This window comes from Schistocerca gregaria, chromosome 6 (assembly GCF_023897955.1).
Source record: "Schistocerca gregaria isolate iqSchGreg1 chromosome 6, iqSchGreg1.2, whole genome shotgun sequence".
Taxonomy (NCBI): domain Eukaryota; kingdom Metazoa; phylum Arthropoda; class Insecta; order Orthoptera; family Acrididae; genus Schistocerca; species Schistocerca gregaria.
The window spans coordinates 40,770,521-40,787,368 of record NC_064925.1 but is presented as its reverse complement, the minus strand read 5'-3'; the positions used below and the strand labels follow the sequence as shown (position 1 = coordinate 40,787,368).

Sequence of the window (16,848 nt, the reverse complement as noted above, 5' to 3'; positions counted from 1 at the left end):
ACAAACATTCTGAAGTCGGTGCCACAACTGGGTCCTGAAGGGACCTGTCAGAGTCAGAGCTTCCAACAATAAATGAACAGTTTCAGCGAAGCCACTTGTAGGGACGAACACAGAATTATTACAAGTCCGCCGCTCAGTAACCATGTCTGTTCCATGTCTTCTTAAGTAAAAGCTGTTTCACAGATTCTGGGATGCAAAGACTGGCATCGGCTGCTGTGACGACATAGTGATGGTTCCAGACTGAGCTACTGGAAAAGTACTGCATTTGGCGTCTGGGTCAGAAGAATGACCGGGAGTGGACTGACGCCTCAGAGCCCTAGGGCTGGCCTAAGTACAGCTGCAGGATCCATCATAGAACATGTCCTACCTTCTGTCATATGGGTGGTGTAAGAAACAGGCACGAGTAACGGATAAACTAGTGTGTCACTGAGTAGCTCCTTCAGAGGTTCTACCAGCCGCTGGGGCTGACTGGTGCATGTGTCATCCACAAGTGGAAGCTGAGAAGGTCGCATCACTGGAACAAAAGAGGGCGGTAAACTCGTGGACATGAAGAGGAGACCATGACAATGTCACGTTTAATTAATATGTTTACTGCAAATGGCACCACCTGGAAGCTTTGCTTCCACCTTACAGCGTCCAGAAGTCGGGAAATGAGACAGTTGGGAGCTAATGCTGATGGCCTTTGGAAAAAACTAAGGCCCATACAGGATCAAGGAAGAAAAACTTATCTTGTGTGGACCACCATGAGGATGACAAATAGGAGTAGAATGACGTACAGAGGGCAGCTACCCATGAGAGCTTCTGTGAAGATTTTTAGCCTGATTTGACCAGTCCTAGGGGGTGAAACAGTAGGTGTGAGAACAGGGTCAAACTAGCTCTCAGCGACCATGTTGATGACGTTAGGACATTTGGATTAGCATCATAAAACGTTCAGCCAACCCATTAGACATGGGAAAGGACGGGCCTGTGTGAATGAGCTTGATACCTCTGAATTCACAGAAGGCTTTAAATGTAGCAGAAGCAAACTGGGAGCTACTGTCAGTGACTGTGGTCTCTCAGGCGCCTCAATGACGAAAACACAGGATAGGTGAGGATAGTTTGCCCAGAGGATGTGTAGGTCATTCAGAAGACGTAAGGAAAACCACTGTTTGTGTTGGTGACGACCGGCCAGAAGTGTCCCAAGATGGGAATACTGAAATTCAAATGTAGCTCGCACTCTTTTGTGGTCCTATCTGGCAATGCAAAGAACAAACATGGCCAACCGTTTGCTTGTGCTGACAGTTTGGGCAAGCCTCGGCCATGTGGGTGATGGCATTCCATTCCAAACCAATTTTCAGTAGGCTAAGCTCTTCATTAGGAAAAAGCTTCAGTGTCCAATATGTAGTTCGGCCAACAAGCATAGTTCAAGACCAGATGGTATGATGTCTTTGGAGCAGCTGCTGTCCCTCTGTGTCAAGAGTACCATGTTGAGTGTTGAAAGCTCAGGAGAGTGATGCCAGCACCATAAACACCCTGATTTTAAAGGCACTGAAGGTCCTGAGGCCAACAATGTCATTCCATGTGGTGAATTTTTGCGAGCAATTGGTCCTTGGGTATGTGGTATGCTTGAACTTGGTTTCAGAGAATAGGCTTGCTGTTACGTCTTTGGCAGCAGTGTCCAGCTGACAGCAGATCTCTGGATCAATGTCAGAGGATGCGCCTTGTCCCAGCGGCAAACGTGAGAGAACACCTGCATAGCATGATGAGATGTAGAACAGAACTGAATGTCATAGTCGTAACTGGACAAAAATGGGACCCAATGCTGAAAGCGGCAAGCCACCCATATTGGAAGAGAATCAGATTCCTGAATAGGCCTTTTGGTTGGATAAAAGGATGAAGTGGTGACCTTATACATAGTCATGGATTTTCTGAGACCAGGTGTAATCGCCAAAGATTCTTATTCAACTTTACTATCAATGCATTATGTCACAGACAGAGTCTTTGATACAAAGCCAATGTGATGTTTCATCCTGTTGAGGACATAGAATAAAACAAACCCCATTCCATAGTCAGAGGCATCCAGTGCCTGGCGTTTCTCGTCCTCAAATGGGCCTTTTCCACCTTACCTGTTTGACAACATGTACCCTGACAAACCTCTCCACCTGCTTTGGCGGGGTAAAACTCTGTAGGAGATATAGACCAGAGGAGGGTCCATTTCAGATCCCAAAATGCAGCCTCATATTCCAGGGTTCAGTTCCAGCAAATATTTTATTGGAGGAGGAGATAACAAGGGTTTGGCTATAACCACATGTGCAGAACAATTTTACGATAATACCTGTGGCACTCACTGTCAGGCCGAGAGGTTTGGCAAAGTCACATCCTGTCAAAAAGGTAAGGTGGAAGAAGGCCCATTTCAGGTCAAGAAGCGCCACTTCACACTCTGGGGTTCAGTTTCAGTGAACGCTTTTGTGGAGGAGATGATGCAAAGGTTTGGTTATGGTCGGAGTGCGAAGAAAAAACTTATGATAGTAGTTGAGTTGCTCCAACACTGATTTAGCTGGGTTGCGTTGGTGGGGTTAGGAAGATGTTGTGTTGCCTCCACTTACTGTGGGGTGGGCCAAATGCCCTAGGCGCTGAAAACATTGTCTAAATATCCACCCTGGGAAAAGGAGAAACAACCCTTATCCTTATTGCACGTGAGGTTAGCTCTATGAAGAACTGTGAAAAGTGCTCAGAGGAAGTCTGCCAGGTTCTGAGAGTTGTTAATGGAACAATCCCGCCCTTAGGAAATTTTGTATTTGCAAACAGAAGGGCAACATGTGTCTCAAAGTAACTGACTCCTAAGCCATTATCAGAGGAGAGCAAACTGAAGTTTGATAAGAAAATTTTCAGATGGGTGATGGAATAACGAAAGTGAAGGTTGAAGGCTCTTCACGTGAGAGAGACCAATGCCTAAGAGTATGAGAGCGCCTGGTGCCTCCATGCCCCAGAATCTTTTCTGGTCACCAAGATGGCGTCCACTCAATTCACCATGTGCAGGAACTGCTGGGTCAGGTGCTCCACGAAGAATGAAAATTCTCTTTTATACTGGCTTAGCCAAACGATTGGCTACTGCAATGGTAGGGAGTAAAAGGGGTGTTGATAATCGAAAAATGTCGGGATTCTGCATCCAGCAGAAGCTGGAGCTAAACATCACTGTAGTCGATGTTAGCAATCATACTGCTACCAGAGGTGGATAGGGAGCTCCCCAGCCTGAGAATAAGATAAGCATCGGTAACCAACAGGAGATAGATAGTGGACTTGAAATAGCCACAAATATGGAAGGCCCTCGTGGGATGGCAGTGATGGACTGGGGGAGGCCCACAGGCTGTTGAGTACTTTGGAGACAATACCTTTATCCTGGAGCATCTGGAACTCATGTTCAAGATTGTTACAGCGTGTTAATGGAACAATCCCACCCCTAGGCAGCTTTGTGTTGGCAAACAGAAGGGCGACATGTGTCTCAAAGTAACTGACTCCTAAGTCATTGTCAGAGGAGAGCAACCTGAAGTTTGATAAGATAGTTTTCAGATGGGCGATGGAATATGGGAAGTGAAGTTTGAGCACGTGAGAGAGACCCATGCCTAAGAGGATCTTTGCACAAAGAAAGATCAAACAGTATCGCTCCTTTGCCATAAAACAACATCTAATGCTGATGAGATCGTTACTGCAAATCAACAGAGGGGTTGAAAATGAGCTACAGGGGGGATGTGACTCTATTGGCAGTACGAGTTACAATCAGTTGTGTTGTCAAGGCCCCAGATGCGATCTGCAGCCAGATAGGGAAGTTGTTGATATTCACCATGATGGACAGCAAATCCTCTGAGAAGCGGCGTTCTGTGTGCAGACGACACCTGGAAATCTGTTTGCGTCCTCATCTCCCTCTGTGTCTGATGGGACCTTGTGGGCAAAGTCCACTGACATCCTTAGTGATACCTGCTAAACGTTGTCATGCTGGGCGGACTTTCTGCAAGGGGAGCGCTTAAGTGACAGGAAGGACACTGGTGCCTTTGATGGCTAAGAAACATTGGCTAAAGGAAGAAAGTTGCTGTGGGCACTTTCTCCTGGAAGCCCCTAAGTCAACATCTTCTAATACAACATACTTCCTCCCTAGCCTGCTATTTCCTTTACTCAAAACGTTATCTGTTGCATCAAAGAGCTTCACTATTTACTGTGAAAACAGTACACATGCCAACTTCCGACATACTGCTGAAATCATTTTCAAGAAACATATGCTACTTACTTGCTTTTTCTTATATATGTCCACTTACTTCACATGTATTTTCATAAAACATATGGCTTAGCCACATCCTGGGCGATGTTCATAGAATGAAATTTTCACTCTGCACCGGAGTGCACTGATACGAAACATTCTGGCAGATTGAAACTGTGTCTTGGGCCGAGACCCGAACTCGGAACCTTGGCCTTTAGCGGGCAAGTGCTCTACCGACTGTGCTACCCAAGCACAACTCACAACCCCTCCGCACAGCCATGTATCCGAAATATCCTTTCTTCCAAGAGTGCTAGTTCTGCAAGATATGCAGGATAGCTTCTGTGAAGTATGGAAGGTAGGAATTGAAGCTCTGGGGAGGGGTGTTTTGGTAGCTACGTCGGCAGAGTACTTTCCCGCGAAAGGCAATGGTTCCGAGTTCGAGTGTCGGTCCGGCATAGAGTTCTAATCTACCAGGAATTTTCGTATCAGCGCACATTCCGCTGCAGAGTAAAAATGTCATTCTGGGACCATTTAGTTTGATTGGTAACATTGTTCGTGTCACATAGATTTCTTCACAATCCCTATGGTTACTATTATTTATATAAGATATAGGCATAATGGCCATAGATTTAGTGTCAGAGAGAACATTAAAAAAATTTTCTGCTACCATACTCAGATTGCTGCCGCTATCCAGTAAGTGCTGTGTTTCCTCACTTTGCACAAACATATTTGCTATATAATATTCTACTTTTCCACCTTAGACTTTTAATGCAGCATCTTCCAACAAGCCATAAACATTGTTATGCCTTTGCAAACCTCCTATATCCTTGGAGATTACACACATATTTATTGGATTATTTTTCACTATTTTTTGCGTGCTATTTAGTTAATCTTTCAACTACTGGTAACTAAAATAATTCACCAAATCTGACTACTCCCTGTACTTCTGAACCCCATATCTAATTCTTCCACTTTTCCCTTCACATTACCCTCTTTACTATCTTCGCATAGCAACTGACACCCCTCATCTCCATCCTCTTTCACACCTCTCTTCGAAACAAATAACCCATCTTGAGTTTTCTTCAGTACTCCCTTTAGATCCTCATCCTCCAAGATCTCTAATCTTAAACTATTTATGCTCTGCCTGTTTTCCTTATAAACACTTCACCTGTTTCACTGCATATATTATCGTCTTCATCTGACTTTTTCTTCATTCGCATATCCCTTGTACTACAGTTAGTGCATTACAATAATTATTTAATTTGTTATATTTATATACTCCCCCAAGTGACCATAAAGCATACATGCTTATCTCTGTTGCGTCACATCTTCAATTACTTTTGTATTCCATTACCTCATTAAGTTACATTATCCTCCTGTATTCTGTACTCCTGTAGCATTATCTCTTCTAACACCCACCTGGGGTCCACGATATACACACATCAAAAACAGTTTAGCATCAACCCAGTTCCCAGAACTCGTGAAGATAGACGTTGGCTGTGGTTATTGTATCACAGACACAGTCTCTTTGACTGTTCAGACATGTCACTAAACCCGACCAAATATATAAGCAACCATGCATGAGCAGCGCCTATTAGACGGAGGGGTCCGATAGCCGATTGGTTCCAGTCATTCCACCAGGAAGGAGGTACACGGTTTGTGTTGTCTAAAATTCAACCATGCCTAGACGGTCAATACCGCGGTTTGATCGCGTCCGCATTGCTACTTTCTGCCAACAAGGAAGTGTCCAGGCGTCTCCAACGGAACCAAAGCGATGTTGTTAGGACGTGGAGGGGATACAGAGAGACAGGAAATGTCGATGACATGCCTCGCTCATGTCGCCCAAGGGCTACTACTGCAGTGGATGACCGCTACTTACGGATTATGGCTCGGAGGAACCCCGACAGCAACGCCACCGTGTTGAATAATGTTTTCGTGCAGCCACAGGACGTCCTGTTACGACTCAAACTGTGCACAACAGGCTTCATGATTCGCAACTTCATTCCGACGTCCATGACTAGATCCATCTTTGTAACCACGCCATGCAGCGCGGTATAGATGGGCCCAACAATATGCCGAATGGACCGCTCAGGTTTGTCATCACATTATCTACATTAGATACACTGTCCAGCAAGTGCAACAAGTTGGAGGTTAACTGCTTTTCAGTGATGTCATTTTGTGGGGCCGACGTACGCCGCTGGTGGTCATGGAAGACGCCGTAACGGCTGAACGATACGTGAATGGCATCCTCTGATCAATAGTGCAACCATATCAGCAGCATACTGACAAGGCATTCTTCTTCATGGACGACAATTCCCGCCCCCATCATGCACATCTTGTGAATGACGTCCTTCAAGATAAGGACATCAGTCGACTAGAGTGGCAAGCATGTTCTGCAGACATGAACCCTATCGAACATGCCTGGGATGGATTGAAAAGGGGTGTTTATGGACGACGTGACCCACCAACCACTCTGAGGGATCTACGCCGAATCGCCGTTGAGGTGTGAGACAATCTGGACCAACAGTGCCTTGATGAAGTTGTGGGTAGTGTGCCACTACGAATACAGGCATGCATCAATGCAAGAGGGCGTGCTAGTGGGTATTAGAGGTACTGGTGTGTACAGCAATCGGAACCACGACCGCTGAGGGTCTGGCTGTATGGTGGTAGGGCACGCAATGTGTGATTTTCATGAGCAATAAAAAGGGCGGAAATGATGATTATGTTTGTCTCTATTCCAATTTTCTGTAGAGGTTTCGGAACTCTCACAACCGGTGTGATGCAAAACTTGTTTTGATGTGTGTATATATGCATTGACATGTACCAGAGTGTTTAGTTTAAAACTAACTGCTTGATCTTCAAAACTTTGACTAAGCGATGGATCATAGCACCAGTGTCTTGTCACTCTAACACAACTCTTATTCTAATATGCTCCCGTCCTGCTGACATTAATCTTGCTTCTGTATTCCTTCCTGCATAATTCCTGTGTAATGTCTAGGAGCTGCATTAATTTTGTTTCTTGCCTTTATTGTTAGCTTCTCATCTGAACATATTATGATTTGCTCCATTCCCAGTTTATTAATTAAGTAAGACAAATTTGGTATGCTCTTCAGACCCAGTTTGTTTTATTTTCCATCTTCACCTCTCCAATGCACAAACGGTTTTGCTGCCTTAAATTCTTACTAAGTATCACATTGCCCATAACAACAAGTCCACAAGTTTTTGCCTCGTATATAAATTTTGAACAAGTACTCATTTATTTTCTCTATTGTCCCACAATCTAGGTAACAAGCTTTCAATAACACTGCCACCTGAAGAGAATCTCAGAGACTTTCCATTTATGACAGAAACTAATTCTGAAATCTCAGTTACAAAATTACATTCAACAATGTTAGTGTTAATTCTAATCTTTCTTTCTACATTTGGTAATTTACTATCATGTTATTGCAAACTACCCTCTACACCATTCATTTAATGAACTGAAGTGAAATGACTCTATGGCATAACCGATAGTTAGATCTGCCTGTGGTTGTTTGGCAATTAAAACTTATCCCAGCAAGGGTAAAACCCAAGACCCCATGATCTTAAGGGAGCAACAGTAACACTAGACATTAACACTGGACATTATCTTGGTTAGTGAGCTAATCAAGGTTAGCGCCTACTTCATCAGACACATTTTCTTCAGACTGTACACATTTTCTTTTACATAGTGATTCTACCACTACTTTTTGTGTATCATCATATAGTTTATCTGTTTTTTGCTTGCTTTCATGAGCTACCCACTTAATTGTGTTTGGTAGTTACTTTCTCGTCCGCTGAGGATTTTTACTCTTCATCTTAACTTGATAAATTTTTTTTCAATTTTATTACCAAATAGCTGCAAACGTTGCTTGAAGGCAGGAGCCTGGCTCTCTACATTTTCATTAATTTCAGGTTTAAAGATTTTGATCTCATTAGTGGAATAACTAATGTTAACACAGTGTTGGAAGATTTTCTGATTTGTGTTGGACTGTTACTTAGTTTTCTGATTGAAGTTACTAGATTATTAATGACTTTTATTGTTGAAATAACTAGTCAAATTACTTACGTTTGCAGACTGATGATTCATTGTGATCATTAGTTTCGAAAACATTTCCGAAACGCTCTCGTGTTATTCTCTTCATGCTTTACATGGAAGGTTCTAAATCAAGTACAAATGCAGTTAGAGCACACTTCCTCCAGCAATATTTTAAGGTTTACTGAATCAAATGCATTACTCACATCAGCAAGTACAGTTCAGCAGATATTTGTAATTCAAAAGAGAGCTGCACAGAAGAAATAACATTTTAAATAGTTAGCAGTTAAGGAAGGTATTGTTACATGACAAATGGAGACATATTTAAAGTTGCTTGCGACGTTTAATTACTTTTAAAATGGAAGAACTAGACAAACTGAATGATAGTTATTAGTACTGGTGTTGTCACTCTTCTAAAGTGGGGAAACGACAGCTGCAATTTTTAGCCATTCTGGAAAAATACCACAACCAAAGACCCAATTTATTAATATGTGCAGAGGATGTGACATAAACTACCTTATGATTTTAATCAATAACTTTTGACAGGCTAGAAATGTTTCCATAACTTAGTTTTGCCGTCGATCTTGAGATGTCACAGATTGTAACAGTGTTTACAAAGTTTTGTAGAAAGCGTTTAGCATTAGCAGAGTGGAAGTTAGATCTGGAATTATGATAGAGAAAAATTCTGGAACTGGCCTGTATACATTTATAAAGCAGGGATTAAATTCATCTAGATTCATAATTGCATATCTTGTAGCTTTTCACACGTTCTGCTTCTGCCAATTCCATGTCAGTAACACTCTTTAGAATTTGGATAGTATTATTTCTGACCTGTATTAACTCTTGAGACTAATATAAGCTGCTTTTGCATTGCCACTTTTAACACTTCCACACTCATGCGCAGTATCTGCAGTATAGAATGTGAGCCACTTAGATATGACTTTGTGCCGATGTCTTTATTTCTGTTGTATTTTATAACCATTGTGCGGGATGCATTAAAAATTCCAGAGGGAATAGTGATATTTTTTTTGGAAGTATATTCAACATTTGGTAAGCATATAATATATATTATTCCAGTACATCATCTTCAGTTTCTCCTTAAACCTGTTATTACTGTTAACATTTAGTGCTCTGACATACTCAATTTGTTCGTATCTTCTCCTGAATCTTTGATCGTTAGCATGTATCTGTGTGGTCTGACGGATATCAACATTCCGTTATCCTAGTTTGAAGTTAGTTTTATATGTTTCACTTATAAAATTATGAAGGCAATAGTGATGTGTCTTGGACGCTTAAAAGATTATGATGTCTTAACGTTTTATGTTGAAAACTTGTGTGCAGTATTTCATGACTTAAATTGTCATCAGAATAAACGTGTTCTCTTGCTGATTTGTTACACTTTTTTCTTATTTTACGTCTTCATAGGAACATACTGCTAACAAAAGATAAACTTCCAACCTCCTAGGTTCACAAGACAAAAATAGTCTTACTTAGGATCTTGGGATCACTAAGCATCCGTGGGAGCAGCTTCAAGTTTTGCGATAGTGGAAGTGTATTCTTGAACGTACAAAAGGCGGTTCTTCACCGTTTAACCCCAAAAAATTTAAGTATGTATTGTGACCGAGCAGAGTTATTTCTTCAAGAACAAGTAACACAGACCAACATTTTTTTAGGCAAGAAGGCTGTATCACAAAATTTGACATCGTAAAAAATTGAAAATATATGTTGAAGATGGTTTACCATAATATCCAGCACCAAAAATGGTCTTGATGAATTAAAAGTATTTCTTAACTCCCCCTGGAAAAATATTCAGTTTCTATTCATTAGTAATTCATACTTTAACCTTGTAGCAAACAAGATTTATGGCTTGCAGGCTGCTTTCTGGAATGGATTAAATGCTAGTAACAATACACATGGTATCCCAATTAACTATTTTCATAACATCAGAATGAAAAACAAACGACACAACCTAAACTGCGAGTTAGTATCGCTAGCAAAAATAAACAAACTCATTCATAGAATACACCTGATTAAAGACCCCTAAAATTGACCATACACTGTCTTTTCTCTCAGTAATACGTGTATAGCTTGTGAATCATAGCTTGTTCCATCTGTTGTGTTACCTTTTTCTTACTATCTCCTGCCCAATTTTTGGGTCTAGGTCTAGTAATGGCGATAAAGAGCCTGGTGTTCTCTGAAAGATGCAGAATCTGACACCTCATGAAAAATTTCTTCGCCTTTTTTGTGGGGTGTATGTGATTATTAACAGCAGCTACTATCATGATTGATAATCAGGGTAGCTTTGCACTCCACCGCTCCATCTCTTTCTCTCTTTCGAGGGCTTTGTATCAGCTTGTTGTTCTTGATTCCATATGGTTCTTGTAAAATGTCACATCTATATCCCATTTTTCCATTCTCTAGCCTTCATTGCCTCGAATGGTGATGGCATTTGTCTCCATCTCCTCCTACGGCGACAGACCTATCCTTTCGTGGCACTTAGAATTATATTCCGTGAAAACGTATGACAAAAAAGTATCCCAGTCGACATGATGGCTAATTACATAATGACTTAACTTCTTCCTTGTTGGATGATGTCCTCGTTCCCGTCTTTCATTTACCAGTGCCAACAGTGTACTTATCCCTAACTTATGAATACTCAATAAATGACAAAATTTGTGCCATGATATGTAATTAATGTTTCCACAACACTGAACTTCAGTAGCCAATTAATTACTGTTGCCTGAGACACAGTATCACCTAGCTGATTTGCGATGGCTCCTAGTCACATGTTGTATGAAAAATGTTCTATTATTGCCAGCACAAAGCGATTCTCTACACATATTTATGGAAAAGGGCTCGAAATATATGTAGCAGTCATTTCAAATGTCCTCTGGTAGCCTTTACCGTGAAATATGCTGATGGATCAACTCAACCTGCTATGCACACATCTTGCTATGCCACATCCGGCTTATGTGTACGCAACCAGTACTGTTTGCCTACATGCCGTTACAAGGATGTCCAACCCCCTTTGCTCTTATAACAGATGATAATCTGTCTGCCTCAACCCCTAATCACTCGTTATAGCTGGAAACACAACACACAGCCTGAGTTTTATCTTCTTGCATAATACATTTTATCTTCTTGCATAATAATGCATAAGAAATTCTGCCTGCACTGGATTCAGTTTATGGCGCCGTTAGCAGTTGACGTTGCTTTCCATGCTTCAGTGAAGTTACCCAATGTCTGTAACAGGCCAACGTCCCAAGTTGGGATACCTACATTCCTCAGATTGACCGAATTTGCCAAACCACGGTGCCTAACGTGTTAGTCTACTAAGTGGATCCTTGCAACCCAATCGCCACTTTAATAGAGTGTGATTTGCTATTATGCTGAATTTTGTACCATGTATATATCACTGGAAATATTTTAGTCCATAAATCAAGTTACCCTCGGTTGAATAATTTCTCTCTGCATTATCTGACTGACACAAATCGTAGGGACCTGTATGATCCACATCTTCTACACTCCTGGAAATTGAAATAAGAACACCGTGAATTCATTGTCCCTGGAAGGGGAAACTTTATTGACACATTTCTGGAGTCAGATACATCACATGATCACACTGACAGAACCACAGGTACATAGACACAGGCAACAGAGCATGCACAATGTCGGCACTAGTACAGTGTATATCCACCTTTCGCAGCAATGCAGGCTGCTATTCTCCCATGGAGACGATCGTAGTGATGCTGGATGTAGTCCTGTGGAACGGCTTGCCATGCCATTCCCACCTGGCGTCTCAGTTGGACCAGCGTTCGTGCTGGACGTGCAGACCGTGTGAGACGGCGCTTCATCCAGTCCCAAACATGCTCAATGGGGGACAGATCCGGAGATCTTGCTGGCCAGGGTAGTTGACTTACACCTTCTAGAGCACGTTGGGTGGCACGGGATACATGCGGACGTGCATTGTCCTGTTGGAACAGCAAGTTCCCTTGCCGGTCTAGGAATGGTAGAACGATGGGTTCGATGACGGCTTGGATGTACCGTGCACTATTCAGTGTCCCCTCGACGATCACCAGAGGTGTACGGCCAGTGTAGGAGATCGCTCCCCACACCATGATGCCGGGTGTTGGCCCTGTGTGCCTCGGTCGTATGCAGTCCTGATTGTGGCGCTTACCTGCACGGCCCCAAACACGCATACGACCATCATTGGCACCAAGGCAGAAGCGACTCTCATCGCTGAAGACGACACGTCTCCATTCGTCCCTCCATTCACGCCTGTCGCGACACCACTGGAGGCGGGCTGCACGATGTTGGGGCGTGAGCGGAAGACGGCCTAACGGTGTGCAGGACCGTAGCCCAGCTTCATGGAGACGGTTGCAAATGGTCCTCGCCGATACCCCAGGAGCAACAGTGTCCCTAATTTGCTGGGAAGTGGCGGTGCGGTCCCCTACGGCACTGCGTATGATCCTACGGTCTTGGCGTACATCCGTGCGTCGGTGCGGTCCGGTCCCAGGTCGACGGGCACGTGCACCTTCCGCCGACCACTGGCGACAACATCGATGTACTGTGGAGACCTTACGCCCCACGTGTTGAGCAATTCGGCGGTACGCCCACCCGGCCTCCACATGCCCACTATACGCCCTCGCTCAAAGTCCGTCAACTGCACATACGGTTCACGTCCACGCTGTCGCGGCATGCTACCAGTGTTAAAGACTGTGATGGAGCTCCGTATGCCACGGCAAACTGGCTGACACTGACGGCGGCGGTGCACAAATGCTACGCAGCTAGCGCCATTCGACGGCCAACACCGCGGTTCCTGGTGTGTCCGCTGTGCCGTGCGTGTGATCATTGCTTGTACAGCCCTCTCGCAGTGTCCGGAGCAAGTATGGTGGGTCTGACACACCGTTGTCAATGTGTTCTTTTCTCCATTTCCAGCAGTGTACTTCTTCACGTAATATGCAGCCAAGTGCATGATCACTTGTGTCACAAGACAGTATGAACTTTTTCTCCTAACTGGGGCAAATTAACACTGGACTATTGGGCATGCTTTCAATATCTAGAGCGCAAATTCACACACTGTGTCCAACGATATTTTACAAATTTTTCGGTAACTGAGCGGGAGGCCATACTATTTTTTTCAAATTTTGGGCTTAACTTCCCACAGTAATTCACCGAATATAAATGTGGCTATAACTCTTTCCTCATCCACGGGTAGGAAAATCTTGCCATTGTAGGAACTGTCCAAAATCGATCATGACTAACCACATGGCCCAAGGGTGATTATTTGGATGACGTAAGAATCCTACATTCATTCAACACATAGTAGCTTCTCAAAGAATGGTAAGTGTCTGAGGCCTTGGTCGTCACCTTGCCAAAGTAGGCAGTGGTACGGGCATAATTTGCAGCGGAGGGTACTGTGTCGGCTTGCGTTGTTGACTGTGGCAGCCAGTACCGAGAAAACAATGCTAGGACTACAGGCACTGTTTGGTTCAGTATACGTTATTCCCTCCTGAGTTGAAACTGGCCTCTAAATTCGTGTTTCAAAGTTAACTGCAATAAAAGTACTGGAATATTTATGTTAATACACACTTTGCTTACTCCTTCTTGAGTTCTGTGTGCAGTCCTAGAGGTAAAGGCCACACTGGCTGTGATTTCTTCGTTGTTTCACTAATGCTAGGCAGAAACCCATAGTTTTCAGTTCGTAACTATCACTGTCCTACAGCAATCAACCCTTCGTTGGCTAACAGTTTTTACAGCCCACCACAAAAGAGGGGTTAGGCATCAGGACGGTTTCCTATCTCTACGATGGACATCTAATCTTTCCATATCATCTTCTATAAGTTGACTTTAATTATTTACTAGCTATCTGAAGAATACCTATATCGTGGGCTAGACCCTCCATTAACTATTGGGAAACAAAGCGAAATGAGTTGGATGTTCACTGTCCTAGTGTATGGGATTTAATATCTTAGCAACTTGGGAAAATTTATGTACAATAGTAAGAAATGCGAGACAGTGTTACTATAGTCGCTTTCCCAAGCCTTAGTGACAGGGTACCAGAAATTCCATAACCTAGTACTCTTATTACTTTTGATTAATTCGTCTGGCTCTCCGATACCACTGACGCAGCTGGAGGCGCTGTACCAGCTCCACCTGTCTTGTATTAAAATCCCTTAGATTCCTTTACTTGCAAAGATTGAGACACACGTATGCTACTAGGAGACACCATTTGCTTGATCGGCTGTTGTGTGTACATAACACTGCTGTCATCAACATTTCTTCTCGAGGGACCTCAAGTGGATCGGCTGACGACACCGTTCTCAGTAACTGGTCCCGCACCCGTGTGGTATCTCAGCGCTTTACTGTTCCGAGGCAATGCTGCATTGCGTGAAGACAGTGAGATGCAACCCAAGTAATGCAGTCCCGCGTCCTTTGTCTCATTCTAATCCACTGGTGCTATATCGTGGCTTCAACTTATCGAACTACGGAGCGCTTTTAAACAACTTCCATTGGGTCCCATTACCCATACGTTACATGCACTAAATGTTCCTGTCGTAGACTCAAGCACTAATATCTTTAGCCCTACGTGGTATCTATTCACCGAGCGGGACGGAGCATTAGTTAGAACACTGGTCTCGCATTCCGGAGGATGGCAGGTCAATTCGGTGTCCGGCCATCCTGATTTAGGTTTTCCATGATTTCCCTAAATTACTTACGGCAAATACCGGGATAGTTATTTTGAAAGGGCATGGCCGACACCCTTGTCCATCCTTCCGTAATCCGATGGGACCGATGACATCGCTGTTTGGTCCCCTTCCCCAAATCAAGCAACCAACCTGTATGTTCTTAACTACTCATATACGTGACATTTGTATTATCCTGAAGTACCCAAAACGCTCATTCCACTCTATAAAAGTGCTATAAAATGTAAACCCTATATGTCGTCCTAAAAATTAGCCACAGAGCGTGGTGCCTGGGAAGATTATACTGGGTGCATATTAGAGGTGTTCTCCGTTCAGTTCTTCCGACAATATGGAAAAAAATAGGAAGAAATTAAACCAAAGGATGTGCAGAGTCTCACGAGTGGTTTTAAACCGAAGTCAAAGCTGCAATTGACAGATGTCTCTGTTGTGTACGTCTGCATTTACGTCGCTACTCCAAGAGCCATCGTACGGTCGTGGTGAAGGGTACCCTGTACGATTGCTAGTCATTTCCTTTCCTATTCCACTGGCAAATAGAGCGAGGGAAAAAATACCATCTACATGCGTTAGCATGAGCATGAGCACTAACACGTTCGTGGTCCTTACACGCATGTATGGTGGCGGCAGTAGAACCATTCGGCAATCTGCTTCAAATGCCGGTTCCCCACATTTATTTAATAGTGTTACTCAAAAAGAAAATCGCCTTCTTCCAGTTATTCCTCTTTGAGTCCCCGAAGCATCTCTGTAACACTTGCCTGTTGTTCGAGCCTATCAGTAGAAATCAAGCAGCCCGCATCTTCATTGCTTCGATGTGTTCCTTTAACCGGACCTCGTACTGATCCCAACAACTCGAGCAGTACTCGAGAATAGGTCGCACTAGCGTCCTATATGCAGTCTCCTTTACAGATGAACCACACTAACCAAGAATTCTCCCAATAAACCAACGTCGACCATTCGCCTTTTCTACCACACTCGTCACATGTTGATTACGTTTCACATGACTGTGCACACTTAGAACCAGATTTGTAAGCGACAGGACTGTGTCAAGTAGGACGCTATTTGCCCAATGTCGGAATATTATGGGCTTGCTTTTCCTACTCATCCGCATGAACTTGCTTTTTTCAATGTTTAAAGTTAGAATCCATTCATCACGCCAAATAGAAACTTTGTGTAAATTATCTTGTATCCCCCTACAGTCACTCAACTTACTGTACACCACAACATTATCAACAAACAACTGCAGACTGCTACGTCCGCCAAGTCATTTATGTGTATAGACAAAAACAGCAGGCTTATCACATTTCCTGACAGTTGTTCAGCGCTCTGTCTATGTTTGCCATCTCATTTCTGACAACAGCTTGCAACAGGGGTTGGGATGTCTTGGAGTGGACGAGTGACTGTCTCCTGAAGAAGGGTGTGGGGTGCAGTAGAAGAAGGCAGCCCTTGGATATAAATGCCCTTTATTGTTTGCTACTAGCAACTATTCAGTCTTCTCGACCACAGGTGTTGATCGTGGAAACCCGGTGATTGCAGTAAATATGCCGCTACCGCATCTCTGATGGTGTTGTCCTCGCAGTGTTGTCTTCTTCAGTGTTAGCACGTACCAAGAGAATGCCCGTGCTGCTTGAAGCTCTGTGGACTTCTCACGTAACTGAACACTCAGTACATCAAGCCGTGACATCTGGTGCTGTTCCAGAGAAGGCAGTCAAGTCATAGTAGGGCTACTAAGTTCCCTGAACTCCACATCAGACGATTTATGGCTATGGCCACCTGTTTCAGGCCCCAGCAGCACACGGCTGGGAAAACCTCAGCTACCACCCCACGGAATTTGGTCGGGGCATAATTTTGACTCATGGCAG

The 16,848-nt window shown here is 43.5% G+C and overlaps 1 protein-coding gene across 3 annotated transcripts in view; it reads left to right on the top strand.

Annotated features, from left to right (window-relative positions):
• LOC126278137 (uncharacterized) overlaps window positions 1-16,848 on the top strand; it is a 500,725-nt gene that overhangs the window by 352,789 nt on the left and 131,088 nt on the right. The gene's annotated exons all lie outside the window — the stretch shown is intronic.